This window comes from Prosopis cineraria, unplaced genomic scaffold (assembly GCF_029017545.1).
Source record: "Prosopis cineraria cultivar Desert tree isolate PC_DT_omini unplaced genomic scaffold, ASM2901754v1 PC688, whole genome shotgun sequence".
NCBI lineage: Eukaryota > Viridiplantae > Streptophyta > Magnoliopsida > Fabales > Fabaceae > Prosopis > Prosopis cineraria.
Window position 1 is genome coordinate 6,034 of NW_026556013.1, and position 18,825 is coordinate 24,858.

At 35.2% G+C, this 18,825-nt stretch overlaps 1 non-coding gene across 1 annotated transcript; it reads left to right on the forward strand.

Moving 5' to 3' along the window:
- Nucleotides 1–17,739: 17,739 nt before the first annotated feature.
- On the forward strand, nt 17,740–17,846 carry LOC129298035 (small nucleolar RNA R71). The gene has a single exon (XR_008590295.1). It is a non-coding gene; the product is annotated as a small nucleolar RNA R71 (small nucleolar RNA).
- The last annotated feature ends 979 nt before the right edge of the window (nt 17,847–18,825 follow it).

Consider the following 18,825-nt stretch of genomic DNA (forward strand, 5'->3'; position numbering starts at 1 on the left):
ATAGGATTTCTATTGATATGCATAAAGTTAATGCTATGTTGAAATGGGAACGACCTATCTCAATTACAAAGATTTGAAGTTTCCTATGGCTGGATATTACCGATGGTATATCCCAGGTTTCTATCAGATTGCTTCTCCATTGACAAGATTGACTTGTAAAGATCAGCCTTATATTTGGGATGACAAGTATGAAATTTCTTTTTAAAAATTGAAGGAAAAGTTAACTATTGCACTTGTATTGATAATTTCAAATCCAAGACTACCTTATAAGGTGTACTCGAATGCTTCTTTAAGAGGTTTAGGTTGCGTGCTGATTCAAGATGGACGAGTAGTTGCCTATGCATCAAAGCAATTAAGTTTGCATGAAGAAAATTATCTGACCTATGATCTAAAACTTGCAATAGTGGTCTTTGTGCTAAAGATTTCCATCATTATCTGCATGGTTCAATATTTAGCGTGTACCCTAGTGGAATTAATGAAGATTAAGTCTATATGGCATTACTAGCACCTCAGGATGCCAGGGGCAACATTTACTCTCCTTAATGCCCGAAAATGGGTGCGATGTTGGAGACTTACTCTCCTTGATACCCAAAAGGGTGCGGAGTTGGAGATTATGCTCTTAAGCATCCATAGGATGCGGTGTTGGAGTAATGATACCCCAATTACTTATAATGGGGGAACCGGCAGTCCAGAAGTGGTAGAACAACTTGGCCGGGTAGTTCTACTATGGATCATAAGCTTGGGGACCATACATGTGATTTGGTTCTATGAAATAGCCTACTAATTCGATTGGGAGTATTGGAGGATCGAACGGTTAGAGATCATAGATGTAACTTGTGGTGATTTTATATGGTGTGCTTATTTTACTTGATTTAAGGCTTGTTTATAACTTGGCATGTTAATCAATAATGTAGATTATCTTAGTTACTAAGATTTTTATCTCACCCTGTGGTTATCATTTTTACAGGTTCTACCACTGAGACTGAGTAAGGAAAGGAATCAGGCAAGGACTAGTAGATTTGCTACATTATGAATAGTAATGCCTGATTTTGGTTTGACTGGTGTACATAAACTTATTATATGATATTATATGTTGCCATTTAGGAATGCATATCATTTTAATTGGTTGCACTTGTTACATACTATGTTGTTTTGTATTTTAGCCTAATATTGTATATGATGTGAATATGTGGCAATTTTTGTAGTGATGGGCTAAAATACTAATACAAGTGTAAGAGATGTTTTATCTATGTGGTGACAATGTATATGTAATATATTATGTGGCAATAGAGGCCAAATAGTATATATGGTGTTGATTTGGTATTTTAGCCATATTGGGCAAAATGGCCATTAAGTGGCCAAGTTTTGTGCTTGGTATGTTATTGTATGTTTGAATGCTCACTCAAGTATATTTTGGTCCATTAGACTTAGTTCAAGCCTCACAATGGATTAATGATATAAGTTTTGAGTACTTGGATGCTTGAAAATTACTTTAAAAACTGACTTTTGCACCCGAGCATCTAAAATTCTCATACGATGTCAGATCATAACGAAACTTATACCATTAGTTAGCTTATTGAATAAGCTTCACGTGGGTGCTTTAATCACTCCAATCGAACATCGAATGCGAAGAGGATGCGCATTTGAAGTTAGTTTAGAAAAGCTATCATGACAGCATTGCTGTCATGGACACGTGCGCCGTGGCACATTTTGCACAAGCCGCGATGCACGATACAGTGAGAAAACTTGGCTTTCTGTGCCATATGCCGCGGCGTATAGACCACGAGCCGTGGAGCATGGACAAAAACACTAAAAAATGACATTTTTGGCCCTATTTTGAAGTGCTTTACTACCTAAAACTTTTCCATGCTTGCAATATATATATAAATCATTAAGTTTGAGCTCAAAATATTAATTTAAAGGGTTTTTAAGAGATCCCAACTTTTTCAAAATCATTTCTAAAAGATTATTAATTTTAACTCTTATATATAATGTAAGATTAGGAGTAAATTCTTGCTCCTAATTATGATTGTTTGTTGTGATTTTGTGGTGAATTTTAGTAATGTCAAGGTGGACATTACACAAGGCAAGCTTATGGCAATCATTGCTAAGGCTCTTTTTCAGCATTGGCAGCCTCGTGCAAGCTTGCAGTAATTGTCGACAATGATGGGTGATTTAATAGCAAGTGTTGGCAAGGCACGAACTAGTGTTGGCAACCCAGGGCAAGCTTGTGGCAATCATTGGCAAGGCCCTTTGAAGCGTTGGCAGCCTCGTGCAAGCTTGTGACAATTGTTGGCAATTAAGGGTGATTTAGGAGCAAGTGTTAGCGAGGCATGAACAAGCGTTGGCAAGCTAGAGCAAACCTGTGGCAAGCTTTGGTAGCCTCGTGTAAGCTTGTGGCATTTTTAGGCAACTAAGGGCAAGTGGGGTTGAAAGTGTTGGCAAGGCATGAATAAGCATTGGCAACCCAGGGTAAGCTTGTGACAAACATTAGCGAGGCCCTTCAAAGCATTGGCAGCCTCATGTAAGCTTGTGGCAATTGTTAGGAACTAATGGCAATTTTGTAGCAAGTGTTGGCAAGGCAAGAACAAGCTTTGACAACCCAGGGTAAGCTCATGGCAATAGTTGGCAAGGTCCTTTGAAGCGTTGGCAGCCTCGTGCAAGCTTGTGGAAATTGTTGGCAACTAAGGGTGATTTAGGAGCAAGTGTTGGCGAGGCATGAACAAGCATTGGGAAGTCAGGGAAAGCCTGTGGCAAGTATTGGCGGTCGTGCAAGCTTGTAGTAATTTTGGGCAACTAAGGGCAAGTGGGTTGCAAGTGTTGGCAAGGCATGAACAAGCGTTGGCAACCCAGGGCAAGCTTATGGCAAGCATTGGCGAGGCCCTTCGAAGCATTAGCAGCATGCAAGCTTGTGGCAATTGTTATAACCTAAGGGTGATTTAGGAGTAAGTATTGGCAAGGCACGAATAAGTATTGGCAAGCCAGGGCAAGCCTGTGGCAAGCATTAGCAACCTTGTGCAACCTTGTGGCAATTTTGGGCAACTAAGGGCAAGTGGGTTGCAAGTGTTAGCAAGGCACAAACAAGCGTTAACAAGCTTGTAGCAAGTATTGGTGAGGCCCTTCGAAGCATTGGTAGCCTCGTGCAAGCTTGTGGCAGTTGTTAGGAACTAATGGCGATTTTGTAGCAAGTATTGGTAAGGCATGAAAAATCATTGGCAAACTAGGGCAAGCTTGTGGCAATCATTGGCAAGGCCTTTTAAAGTGTTAGCAACCTCATGCAAGCTTGTGGCAATTGTTGACAACTAAGGGCGATTTAGTAGCAAGTGTAGGCACAACACAAACATGTGTTGGCAACCCAGGGCAAGCTTATGCCAAGCATTGGCAAGGCCCTAGAAAGTGTTGGCAGCCTCATGCAAGCTTATGGCAATTGTTGACAACTACTCTGTACCTCTTCTTATAGCAATTCTCAATTTATTGCACATGCTATCAAACGATGTGATCCCAACAAAGACTGCTGTTGATGATATTCTAGTTTCATCTTCTCTAATAACCTCAATGCTTTCTACCTAAAGTCATTCTTCTCTATCGTGCTCTTGTCAAAAGTTGGTAGATTTAACTAAGAGAAACTCTTCCAAGCTCAATCTATAGAGATTTCACAATTACTGCCACCTATTACCCTGAATTGTTTAGGTGTACTCTCTTCATAGGCCTCCTTTTATTCGTACATTTCTTCCTCATTCTCAATAGTTTTTCTACTCTCTTAATGGTTTTTATCATTTCCTTGTGCACCTTGCTCCCTTACAATGTTGAAAATTTCCCTCATCAACTCCCTTATCTCAATCAATAAAGCCTCATTGCCCTAGGGCTCAAGCCTAGGCTATTTTGTGTTCTCTTACTCCCGTATAGGAATATGACCTTCTAGAGGAACCTCGTGTTCTTAAGCAAGGCATCCATGTTTGATGGATTGCCAACAGTAGTGGATCTAGTATATCATCTTCCTGCCATTCTTTTCTCATAACGATGGAAGCAACCAAATAAAGGGTAAGCGTACAAGTTAACTAAAGCTATGCAAAAGGAAAGATAACGTGTGACAAGAGAGAGAGAGAGAGAGAGAGAGAGTGTGTGTGTGTGTGTGTGTGGTGCAAACTACTATATGCTCAATTTAACAAACACTAACCAATGGATACTAGTCTTGAAAATACTTGAAACTAATACCAAATTGTAATGTCTATCTTGACATTATCAGAACACATAATACAATACTCTATCATGGTAACAAATTAGATAAATCCTTATATATAGTTACCATAATAGAAAAGTGTTAAATTAAAACTTTTAAAAGATATGTTTAAAAGATTGGGATCCTAAAAACCCTTTTAAAAAGGTGTTTGAGCTAAAACATAAGTTAATTATCAAATAAGAAGTCATGAAATCATGGAAAATAAAAAAAACAAACAAATTATGACACAATAGTGTTGGATAGGGAGATAAAATAGAAGATTAAAATTTTAAAATCTCTATCCTAATGTGGATCGAATGAACTTATTTAAGTCAAGGTGGATATAAGAGTTACCTTTTATTTTGAACTTCTCACGTGTTGTCTTCAAGAAGTTGAATCTTAGGAGTTGACAATGTAGATCAACTCTCCCTACCAATATCCAAACAAATAGATCTCCAACTCGAACACAGTGTTAAAGCTTGAAATGTCCTTTCATTTTCTTAAATGTCGAATGTCACTTTTCTCTAAGGTGTTTTTCTGGCTCTCACTGTGTTTTTGCCTTCCTCTTGAAAAGCCAATGAAAATTTAGATTAAATTTATCTTATAAATAAAATATATAATATCATCTAATTTGAATTTATCTTATAAATTCATATTATAGAACTGATGTGATATTTTCTCATATCATGTTAGTTATTAAATTTAATTTATCATATAAAATTAAATTTAAAACTAATACAATATAATATAATAAGATATAATGTAACATAACATAACATATATCAAATATACATATTATATGTATATGTATATCTATACGAATATATATATATATATATATATTTCAAAAGTATATACATATTATATTATATTATATTATATATATATATTGAATTTTATATATCAGATACATACATGCAAACATGCATACATACATACATATATATATATCAAATACACACACACATGTATATATATATTGAACATATAATTATGTTTTGAATTTTATATTTCATATAAATATTTATCAAATAAATATTTAAGTATATATTTAAAAAAAATCGTTCACCCTAGACAAGGCATTACATTCATTGAATCTAGATACACTCCAGATTCAATGAACTTGGACATCATAGCTTGAGTTGGGCTATTCTTATGTGCGACACTATTAGCCTAAATGAAGTTGCTAGTAGTCTAACAACAAGTGACAAATGGCCTCTAATAAGACATTGTGACTACCCAATTCATATAGGGATCAATGATATGATGTAACCTATCATATAACCACATCACATTCCTTTTGTCACATAATATTTTGGTCAAGTGTGAAACATGAAATTATCATTTTCTTTTACTTGACCATTACTTTCACGATCTCTAAGTTGACTATAACATCTTGATTTTCCAATCTTGTTATTAGCTCTTAATCAAGGTAAAGCAGTAATTGGTAAAGGAATTAGAGATTTTGATGATTAGTTTTTGATTTGTGTCCTTTGGATGTTAAATGGGTAGATACAGATGGAAGGATTGTATTTCGAGTCGAAGCAAGTACGCATGGTGAGAATTCTCCTCACTATGCCATGAGCCATAGTACAAGCTATTTGTACTGCAATGTATTGACCAAAAAATGACCCCCTAAGTCATGAAATTGTAGTGAATTTCAAAAGGAAAAATAAAAAACACATGAAAAGGAGAAGAGAGGAAGCTAAGGTTGGCTAGGGCAAGAGGTTTCAAAGCATTGGAAGGCATTTTTGATCAGTAAATTATCAGGTAAGCTACGTATAACCTTTACCTTTCTACCAAAATTTCTCTAAATATGAGTTATAGAGAAATTAAATTGAAAAAATTTAAGGGATTTAATTCTTAATCAATAATAATAAAAAAGATTCACAAGAGTTAAATTAAAGCTTTATGACTAGTTTAGAGCTAAACGATAGAGCTTTAAACTTATAGGCTCTATTTGGCACTAATTCAAAGGGAAACAAGGGTGAAAATCGTGTATAAGTGAAATGGGATTTGTTAAGGTGATGTAAAGTGATAATTGAGTGGTAATTGACTTAGACGGACTAAGTGGAAAAAAAATAAATGGCTAAATTTAGCCATAAATAGTAATTAAGTGTTTTTGGTTAATTGGATCAATTTACTAAATTGTGCCAATTATGTGTAGATTGGCATATCGTGCATGTGAGTTGAGAAAGGAAGCTTGTGATGAGTTGAAGTAGTAATTGAAATCCACAGGTAACCTTTCTAGTAACAAAAGGGTTGAAGTAACTGAATAACTTTCTTTATTTGACTATTTATTGTAACTGTATATGAGCATGCTATGCAGTACATGAAATCATTTTAAATTAAGCATGTTTTATAGTATTGTATGTTTCTTGCATGAAAAGGAACTTTGGTTAAATAAGTGAATGAAATTGTGTAATTTGATATAGAAATGTGTGTGTGTGTGTGTGTGTGTATGAGATTTAGCAGTAATTGGAAACCTATGGTTAGTTTGGAAATCATGATTATAGGGGTAGGAGTTCACCTGTGTGGAGATGTAGTAATAAGACCATATGGCATCATTCTCCTCAATGCCCAACGGGTATGTTTTGGATAAGGAAGCGCAGTAGAAGATTAAAATTTTTAAAGTCCATATCCTAATATGGACTGAACAAACTCATTTAAGTCAAAGTAAATAGAAGAGTTACATTTTAAATCTTTGAACTTGGCACACATTCTCTTCAAGAGTTTGGATCTTAGGAGCTGACAATGTAGATCTATTCCCTCTACTGGTATCTACACGAACAACTATCTAATTCGAACAATGTGCTAGCTCTCCCAACGTCCGTTCTTCTTTAAATGCTATTTTTCCTTTCTATAGGGTGTTTTGTGGCTCTCAAAGTTTTTTTTTTTGCCATTAGAACTTTTCTAACTCTCTCATCCTTTATAAAAGACATCCCTATTTATATATAGTATATGGATTAGGATTTTTATCTTCCACTTAAAAGTCCATAAAAATCTAATTAAATTTATCTCATAAATTTAATCCATGATGTCATATCTAATTCAAATTTATCTTATAAATTTAAATTATAAAACTGACATGATATTCTCTCATATCATGTTAGTTATTAAATTTAATCTATCATATAAAATTAAATTTAAAACTAACATAATATAATATAATATAATATATATCACATATATATTATATTATATATATATATACACGAATATATATACATATATATTTTGAAAACATATATATATATATATATATATTATATACATTTAATTTTATATATCATATATATATATATGTATTTCAAATATATATATAATTATATTTTGAATTTTATATTTCATATAAATATATATATATATATATATTTATCAAATAAATATTCAAATATATATATAATTCATTCACCCTATATTACATTCATTGAATCTAGATATATTTCAAATTCAATGAACTTGGACATTATAGTTTGAGTTGGGTTATTCTTGTATGCGACCCTATAGGCCCATATGAAATTGGCAGTAAGTTAATTTAGCTCACAAGTCATAAGTGGCCTCTAGCAAGACATTGCAACTACCTAATTTCTATAGGGATCGATGATCTGATGTAACTTATCATGCAACCATATTACATACCTTTCGTCACGCAATATTTCGGTCAAGTATGAGACATGGAATTGTTATTCTCCTTTACCTGACCATTACTTTCTCGATCTTTAAGTAGACTGACAGTAACAATAGAAAAACCTTTTTCATGTAGTCTGGCTATACCTTTTCTCAGTCTTACTTATTGAGGGGCCTAGTAATATCTCTCACTTAATGTGAGGGATAAATTCTATCTTGACCACTCATATTCCTCTACATGAATATCACTAAACTCAATCATAGCCTTTATGATCACCCAGTCAAAGGTGACTTTTAACTAGGTTAAAGTTCAATAGTCACCATGTAGGAATCCATGATGATCTCAGGTCAAAGGGCTTGGTGATATAGTTATATATGAGATAAGCTTATGACTTGTACCATGTAGCTTTCTCATGGCAAGTTAGTCTAATACCTTGTACTCTTTCAAGTACCTATGACTTTGATTTGTATCTCTATAATTAATAAAATTCATACTAGTCTTTCTTCACCTATGAGCATAGATGATCGACTAGGGACATTTAGGACAATCACTATAGTTTGTCCAAGGATACAGCTATTATATTGAACATGTAATTGTTATGATAACAAAAGAGAAATTCATTAAATAACAATGTGCATAGTACAATGATTGGCACTAGGATACAATTTCCAACAGTACAGTGTTGGAGAATTGTATCTCCTTAGTGCCTTTTAAAGTGTAATGTTGGAGATTATCTCCTTAATGCCTATTAAGGTGCGATATTAGAGATTTAAACTCCTTAATGTGATGTGGAGTTTGGTTCAATGACACCCCATTGTGTGTATTATAGGAAACCATAGTCTAAAAGTGAGATAGAACACCTTTGTCTAGGTGATTCTACTACTAAAGGTGGGCTCAAGGCTGATGAGAGTGTATATTGGTCTAAGGCGAGCCTATGATTTCAAGTCAGGATGATTTGGAAGTTTAGTCAATAATGATCATGTTATATGTGAGAAAGTAGAGAAAAGTGGTGAATATAGTGGTAAAAGAGATGAATTGACATATGCTATTGATAGAAAATTAGTCGCTTATCCTCAAAATTACACTAAAGCTAACCCTAATGCAATATAGGGCCAACCCTAGGTCATCTCCCAAGGAATGGTTTTAAGTCTAATTGAAAGTTATCTAGTGAAATAAATCAACCAAAGTTTGTAGGAATTTAGTTACCTAGCTAATTACCTAATGTGCAAGTAATTAAAATGCTAGTGAAAGTGAGTGAAATGAACTTCCCTTTTCACAATAATGGAACCCTAGAGATTAGTTGATTTTGGACTCATTATCTTCTCATGATTAGGTTAAGTTTAGCTTCCCTTTCCTCTTGACTAAAGCTGTCATGACTTAAGAAAATTATCCTAAGCCAATTAACCTAATTAGCTAACCTCCCTAGGTCTTAGATTAAAGTCCCTAGTTCAATTAACCAATTGGTGAAGACATTAGCCAAGTGATTCACTCAAAATCCTCTCTCAACAGCCATGGTCAAACACATAAATTGAGCAACCACAAGATTATGTCAAGCTACTCAACAACACAAGCATTAACACCACAAGATTATGCAATATTAACACAAGATATTCACTAATTGAAAAACACAAGATTATGTGCCAAACAAAGAGTGGCAAAATTCAGTCATGGCTGTCCAAGGAGAAATTAAATGAAACAATCCTCTCTCTTTACATCAACATCAAATTCAAATTAGAATTTATAAGCTAAGATGATTAAACCCTAAATTAAGGAATCTAACCATCTAGTAAAAAGAAAAGAGGATAGGAAACAAAAGAACTTGGCCAATTTGAAGCTCAAGACTCATCCTCTATCTTCATCTCTCTAGGATTCCACAAAGAAACTTAGCCAATCTTCATCTTCAGGAACCCTAGTGATTGCTTGTGAAGGCCAAACTCCATAGCTCTTGAATGATGGAAATGAGCTTTAATCCTTGTGAAAATGGAAGGGATTGAACGAAAATGAAGAGAGGAGAAGAATGGTATGAGTTTTGTGGAGGTTTGGTGGCTGAAAATGGAGGTTAGGGTGCTGGAAAATGAAGAACAAAAGAGAGAAAATGAAGAACACTATGAACAAGAGAGAGAGAATGTGGAAGATGAATGAGATATGTGTTGGATCCCATTTGGGGCTTAAAATGGTGTGCTCCTTGGTGTCTCCCATCAGCTGAAGCTTAATTAAAATAAGGAAAAAAGAAATTGAAATGTAAATGAGAGCCTTGTCACACTTGCAAGGTGGCAACTTCCTATTGGTTTGTAGATGATTCCAATGTGTGCCTAATTTCTCATATGTCATCCACATCATTTTGGCTGATTTAATCCTCAAAATAATCATAATTCACGTGCAAACCATCAGCCATTGACCTCAAGGAGTGTTGACCTCAATTGCCCAGTTGATGCACAAGTCACATGCCACCTATGTCACATAAATCACATAATTCAATTAAATAGCATATGATATAACAAAATCTAATTCATGTCTAGAATTAAATTCATAATTAGAAGGGAGAATTTATTAAATTAACCAAGTTTCAGGCTGCACAAAATTATATAAAAATTTCCACACAAAGGCAAACCAAAAACTAAGACAAATAAGACACTTAAGAAAGTGTTGACTTTTTTATTTAATTACTACCAAACTAAAATGAATTTTAAAAATATAATTTCACCATTCATCAACTGGACATAAAATGAAATTTGTCAATTTTTCTTGTACATTTTCTCAAAAGTTCATTTTTTGGACCAAAATGCCCCTAGTGCACTGAACTTAGAAACTTAGGCAAAATTACAAATCTAATGCAATTGTGCACTTGAAGGTGATAAATCATTAATAAAAGTGTCCTAATTGACAAATAAAAGTGGGTAACAAATGTGTTCTATCAATTCCCCCACACTTAGCTTTTGCACTCCGGGCAAAATCAAGTGAAAAAGGTCCCAAAAGAAACTATAAGACAAAAAAAATAAGAAAAAAAAATGTTCAAAGTCACTAAAATACTAGCTCATGGACTTCTACAAATTATTAATCAATGTGGCAATAATTAGGAAAGAATTATGCACATCACAAACAAACCCTTACCAAGAATCAATGTCAATGAGTAAGCCGTTCTAGGTTAAGTGTTTGCTCTCATCACTCAAAGTGTATAAGGTATTAAATTTCACTCAAAATTTTTTAGATAAACCCACTATAAATTTGTAACCCTTCTACATCTCCATCATTAAATAGCACTTGCAATCAAGAATCAAGTGGACTTTATTAGGTTGTGATATAGGTAATGAAAGGATGTCTAAGAAATGCATGTATATAAAAAAATAGGGTTAGTATCAAAATAATGCTAAATCAAGATATATTCCCTTAATATGCAAAGCATAACCTAACTGAATTGAGTGAACACCTTAACACAATGAGAATGGAAAGAAATGATAAGAAATAATAAAACAAATGGAATGGATGAGCTAGGTAACTTTTTTTTTTTTTCTTTCTTTTTTTTTTTTTTCTATCTCTTCTTCTTTTTGTTTCTTTTTCTAGCAACTTTATTTCTTTTCTTTTTGACTATATTTTTTTTTAAATCTATCTTTGTTTTTTTTTGGTTGCCCCTAACTCTTTGAAAACAATGGAAGTAATGGATGCAATGGTGTAGCAATAAAGGATAAAGAGTAATGGATAGAAAAATAATAATAGGCATCCACTCATTTGATCTAGGACATGCAATGAATATTAAAAAGACATATAAAAGTGTAACATGCATTCCTTGAGGAAAAATATGGTGAATATATATATATATATATATATTTTTAAGAATCAAACCAAAGGCTCAAAGTGGCTAACAAAGGATAATAAATGATAATAGGTTGGCTATTTAGCTTTTGGCTATTTTTTATGAATGCCATCTCTCATCTCCTATCAAACAAGTGCGAGATATGTGGTTTTAATTAAGAAGTGAAACAAATTCTAGAGGGTAACATCACTAAGGAATTAATCACACATGAGTGTTTAGCCTCTTCCATGAAAGGATAATATGCCACTTTAATCCATTAATTCAAGGTAAAAGAATATTCACTTCACACCTATTTAATCCTAAAAATTACCACATCTCAAGAATCAAAATATCCATTTAAGAGCTAGGTAATTAAGTAACCTCAAACAAAACAAAACAAAGTAATTTTTTTTATTTTTTTTAAATTTTTTTTTTGCAAAACCAAACAAACAAAACAAAATGTTTATTTCTCTCCCCTACACTTAAATCATGCATTGTCCTCAATGTATATATAGACTAGTGATAAAATAAGGTGAGATCAATAATGAATGCATAATAAAAGTGTGGTGCAGATATTTTTTTTTTCAAACTAAAACACAACAAAGAAGTCAAATAAAGCAAATAAACTCTAATTTTCCTACTAGGTTCATCTCCCCCACACTTGAACTATACCTATCATTAAATATATCAATTAAAGGAAGGTAAAAGCTCAAGGTTAGAGAGATACAACCTTATCATGGTGGTTCAAAAACATGTTGAGAGAAGTCCTCCTCCTTTTGAAGTGATTTGGCATCTTTGTAGAGCTTGCATAGGTGACCATTGATTTGCATGGTGGAACCCGTGGCTTTATTCAAGAGTTGCAAAACCCCATAGGGAAACACCTTGGTCACTAGATATGGTCCCTCCCACTTAGACTTCAACTTGGCATGCTTATGGATAAACCTTGTTTGGAACAAAAGGACTTGATCTCCTTCTTGGAAGTTTTTCCTCAAGATTAGCTTGTCATGAAGGATCCTTGTTTTCTCCTTATAGATCCTAAAAGACTCATAGGCATCCAACCTAAGCTCCTCAAGTTCTTGTATTTGAAGAAATCTCTCCTTAGCCAAAAGATGGAAATCCAAGTTGAGTTTCTTGATGGCCCAATAGGCTCTATGCTCTATCTCCACAGGGAGGTGACAAGCCTTTCCATATACCAATCGAAAAGGAGACATGCCAATGGGAGTCTTATAAGCGGTCTGATAAGCCCACAAAGCATCCTCTAAGTGTAAAGACCAATCCTTCCTATTTGTGTTCACCACCTTGGTTAGGATCTTCTTGACTTCTCTATTTGATACTTCGGCTTGGCCATTAGTTTGGGGATGATACGGTGTAGAGATTTTGTGATGCACCCCATATTTAGCTAAGAGAGCCTTCATCATCTTGTTGCAAAAGTGGGATCCTTGGTCACTTACCAAGGCCTTAGGAACTCCATACCTACAAAAAATATTAGATTTGAGAAACTTCAAAACAATCTTAGCATCACAAGTTCTAGTAGGAATGGCTTCAATCCACTTTGAAACATAATCAACACCAAGTAATATGTACTCAAAACTAAAGGATGGTGGAAAGGGACCCATGAAGTCAATGCCCCAAACATCAAAAATCTCACAAAATAAAATGGGTTGTTGAGGCATTTCATGTCTCTTACCCCAACTACTAACCTTTTGACATTTCAAGCATGCTTTACAAAATTTATAAGAGTCTTTAAACAAGCTAGGCCAATACAATCCACAATCTAAAACCTTCCTAGCTGTCTTATTTGAGCTAAAATGACCACCACATGCATGAGAGTGACAAAATTCAAGAATAGAAGGCACATCAACATCATCAACACACCTCCTAATCACTTTATCACTACAAATCTTCCACATCAAAGGTGGTTCCAAATGTAAAATCTAGACTCTCTTTTCAATTTTTCAATGGCAAAACGTGAAGCACAAGGAGGCAAGACTCCACACTCAATATAGTTAGCAAAAGAGGCATACCATGGAGGCTTAGATGAAATGGCACACAATGCCTCATCAGGAAATGAATCACAAGGAATAGTAGGGTTAGAGTTTACCATAGTAGCTTTTAAATGAGGTAGTCTAGACAAATGATCCGCTACTTGATTGGTAGAACCACTCCTATCCCTTATCTCCACATCAAATTCTTGCATCAAGATCACCCATCGAATCAAGCGAGGCTTAGAATCTGTCTTCTTAAACAAGTACCTCACAGCAGCATGGTCAGTGTACACAACAACTTTAGAGTTAAGAAGATATGATCTAAACTTATCAAGTGCAAAAACAATAGCAAACAACTCTTTCTCAGTCGTGTGGTGTAATTAACCTGAGCTGAATCTAGGGTCCTAGATGCATAAGCAATCACATATGATAACTTGCCCTCTCTTTGACCAAGCATAGCTCCCACAGCAAAATTAGAAGCATCACATGACAACTCAAAAGGCAAAGACCAATTTGGGGCTTTAAGAATGGGAGGGGAAATGAGCATGCTTTTCAAAGTGTCAAAACTCCTTTTGCAAGCATCATCAAAAACAAAATCAACATCTTTTTGTAAGAGTTTAGACATAGGCAAAGCAATTTCACTAAACCCCTTTATAAATCTCCTATAAAAGCCTGCATGTCCCAAAAATGATCTCAAATCTTTCAAACAAACAGGATATGGCAAAGAAGCAATCACATCTACTTTGGCCTTATCCACCTCTATGCCATTGGAAGAAATCAAATGGCCTAAAACAATTCCTTTATCTACCATGAAATGGCATTTTTCAAAGTTAAGCACAAGCTTCTTTTCAATGCACCTACCAAGCACTTTATCTAAAGAATGCAAGCATGAATCAAAGGACTCACCATACACAGTAAAATCATCCATAAAGACTTCCATGCAATGTTCAATAAAATCACAAAATATGGACATCATGCATCTTTGAAAAGTACCAGGTGCATTGCAAAGACCAAAAGGCATCCTCCTATAGGCAAATGTACCAAAGGGGCATGTAAAGGTAGTCTTATCTTGGTCACTAGGAGCTATGGAATCTGAAAATACCCACTAAACCCATCTAGGAAGCAATAATGGGACTTGGAAGCCAATCTCTCAAGCATTTGATCAATAAAAGGCAAAGGAAAATGGTCCTTCCTAGTCACATTATTGAGCTTCCTATAGTCTATGCACACTCTCCAAGCATTTTGAACTCTAGTTGGAACAAGCTCTCCTTTCTCATTTTTTACCACAGTAATCCCCCCTTTCTTAGGTACAACTTGGGTTGGAGACACCCACTCACTGTCAGCTATAGGATAGATGATCCCAGCACTAAGTAGCTTACAACCTCTTTCTTTACCACATCTAAATCAATGGGTTAAGTCTCCTTTGTGGTTGCCTAATGGGCTTAGCATTGTCCTCAAGAAAAATTTTATGTGTGCACACAATAGGGTCAATACCAGGAATGTCAGCCAAAGTCCAACCAATAGCATGTATGTTCTTTCTCAACACATCAAGCAATGCATTTTCTTCCTCAGAGATAAAGAGTTAGAAATTATTACCGGAAGCTTCTCATTCTCAATGAGATATGCATACTTGAGATTGGATGGTAAAGGCTTCAACTCCAAGGTAGGTGGCTCTACACAAGAGGGAATGAGCTTCTTCAAGTCTAATTTGGTGGAATATTCCATGGTACTATCTTGTCTTTTAGGCTTCTCACTTGTTTTTGATTTCTCCTCTTCTTTCTTTACAGCCTCCCCCTTTTCTTGCAACTTGTCCTCAAGTGCTTGGACTTGAGCCACGGCCTCGACATGTGAAAGTGTAGAATTTTCCTCCAATAGCTTGGGAATCCTAAGAACATCAAGCTCGAGTGGAGAAAAACTCATAGATTCGGCCTTAATGGCTTTAGTACCTACAAACAAGAAGATATACCCTTCTCAAGCATTTCAAGATCAAGCATAGGAGATATTTTAAACAAATCATGAGAAGAAGTAGTTGCATCATTCAAGCATGCATCAATCTCTAAACAAATAGGACAACTACATCCATCAATACATGTAGTAGTAACAAGAGACAAATCATCATCAACATGTGAGAAAGAATCAAGCATGTGAGACTCACAAGCATCATGAAGCAATAACTCAATGGAACTTACACCTAACAAAGAATAATCCTCAAAAGGATGTTTCATTGCTTCATATATATTAAAAATAACATGATCCTCTCCACATTTCAAAATCAAACTACCTTTTTCCATGTCAATCAATGTACGGGCAGTCCTCATAAATGGCCTTCCTAAAATCAAAATATCATCCCCACTCCCTTCTTTTGACATATCAAGCACATAGAAATCCACAGGAAATAATAGACCTTTAACACAAACCAACAAGTCTTCTACTACTCCATGTGGTCTTCTAACACTTCTATCCGCTAATTGGCATATCATAGGTGTCTTATGCATGCAATCAAGACTCAAGGCATGATAAATTGAAAGAGGCATAACATTAATGGCTGCACCTAAGTCTATCAATGCATGAGAAAAATGTGTGTTGCCAATCTTGCATGGAATTGTGAAGGAACCAGGGTCCTCACATTTTATAGGGAGTTGAGGCTTCATGATAGCACTCACAGATGAGGGTAATTGTACCCTTGCATTAGGCCTAAATTTTCTTTTATTTGTACAACAATCTTTCAAAAATTTGGCATACTTAGGAAAGTTCTTAACTACATCCATCAAGGGTACATTAACATGAATCTTATGGAAAAATCATATACCTCTTGATCAAATTGTCCCTTCACTTGCTTAGGGACCACTTGTGCTTGTGGAAAAGGAAGCTTCTTCATAATCTCTTGACTTTGCTTTCCTTCTTCCTTCCTTGAACTCTCCTTTCTTGTTTCACTTTGCTCGGCCTCTCCCTCTTTTTCCTTACTAAACAACTCGGCCATAGTCCCCTTTTTCACCTTAGATGGTGGTTGCTCACATATGATCTCCTCAATGTTTTCATCCTCATCATCTCTACAAAAAGATGCATCATTAGGAGCAAAAGAAGAACTAGAAACATTAACATCAATTGAAGAATTTAAAGAGGGCTTCTCGGCCTTCCCTTGTCTTTTGTCTTCTTGCACTCTTTCTCCCAACTCCTTGCCACTCCTCAATGTGATAGCATTAAGATTAGCTTTAGGATTAGCAACGGTGTTGGATGGTAATGTAGAGGCTTGAGCATTGGCTGCACTTAATTGGTTAGCAAGCATATTCATTTGAGAAGTAAGGGCATCAATTTTAGAGTTCTCTCACACTTGTTACCCATACTCTCTACCTTGTTCCCTAAGCCATCATACATGTTTTTATACAAGGAGTTCATTTCAATCAACTGCTTACGTAACACATTCACATCATTAGAAGAGTTCGAATTAGAAGAACTCTCAATTGGAACAAGCCTCCTATCACTATAAGAATTAGAAGAAGGTGTAAGAGAATTACCACTTGGATTGTAGCTTTGAGAAGAGCTACCTTGAGACAAATGAGGTGGAGGGTCACGGCCAAAGGTGTTTTGATAGGATCCTCTTTGTTGATTGTCTTGTAAAGCCACATTTGGATTTGAATAGGAGAAATTAGGATGGTCTCTCCATGAAGGGTTGTAAGTATTAGAATAAGCTCCTTGCCCTTGCCTCCCACCATAGGATTGTTTTCCATTGTAGATAGCATTTACTTGTTCAAACTTAATAGGACAATTGCTTTCTACATGCATAGGTGAGTCACAAAAAGTACAAGAATAAGGGACAAGTGCTTGAGAAGTACTTACATTGCTCACTTGAGATATTTGTGGAGCCAACATTCTCCCAATCTTGGCAGCTAGCAAGTCCACATATGAATCATTAAGAATTGAGGAACCTACCATATTCACATTTCTCTTTTCCCTTGTAGAGTATTGAGCACCACTTGAAGCCATCTTGTCAATTAGTTCCCAAGCCTTTAAGGAAGTGAGGTCAATCAAGCATCCACCACTAGCGGCATCAATGTTAACTTTGTCTCTTGGAATCAAGCCCTCATAGAAATATTGGACTAAATTCTCACTAGAAATTTGATGGTGTGGGCATTTAGCCAAAAGGCCTTGGAATCTAGTCCAATACTCATAGAGACTCTCATCCTCTCCTTGTTGGACCCCATAGATTTGCTTCCTCAAATTGGTGACCTTGGAATTTGGAAAGAATTTATCTAAGAAGAGTCTTCTTAGCTCGGCCCATGTGCTCACTTTCACATAAGAAGGGTAGTTGAAATACCACTCCTTTGCTAAACCTTCAAGAGAAAATACAAAAGCCTTAGCTTGAACATCATCAACATTTACATGCATAGGCTTCATAGTATCACAAACCAATAGGAGAGTATGCAAAAACCTATGGCAATCCTCTCCCGGTAACCCATGAAATTTAGGCAATGCATTAATCAAAGAGGATTTAATTTCAAATTGAACATTAGTAGGAGGAACATATAAGCCATAAGGATTATCATGCCAATTAGGTTGAGTTAATTGCCTAATGCTCCTCTCCTCTCTAGGGTTATGCAAGCCTTCAAATTCATTATTAACATGGCCATCATCATGCAAATTCTCATTCCCATTCCCATGGCCCTCATTATGCACATGCTCATGTCCTAAGATACCTTCCATTGTTGAATTACAAACCAAATGAGAATCAAGAATAGGTTGTGATCTTCTCAATCTAGAAATAGTCCTTTCAATTTCTGGATCTAATTCAACAAAAGAGGTATGTTTTCTTCGGGTCATGCACTAATCAAGCTCAAGAAAATTAAGAACAAAGAACAAGCTAAACTAAAATGCAAATCAACACGAAACAATTCAAAACACACAAAAGCAAGAGAAATAATTTTTTTTTTTTTTTAATAAACTCAATAGCAACAAAATGAAAAAAAATAACACCAAACAAGTAGAAAGAGAGTTAGAAATGCTCAATCAAGAAGCTTTGGCAATTCTGGAATTCACACAGTAGGCTCTCTGGAGACAGTAAAGTTGTGAATTTTCTATCAGCAAATCCACATGATAAATTCCCCTGAAACTTTTATGAGAAACACAAGAGATATACAGGAAAATTATATAAAACTTTCAGATTAAAAATCCTTCCCAATCGTTCCCAGAATTTTTCACAAGT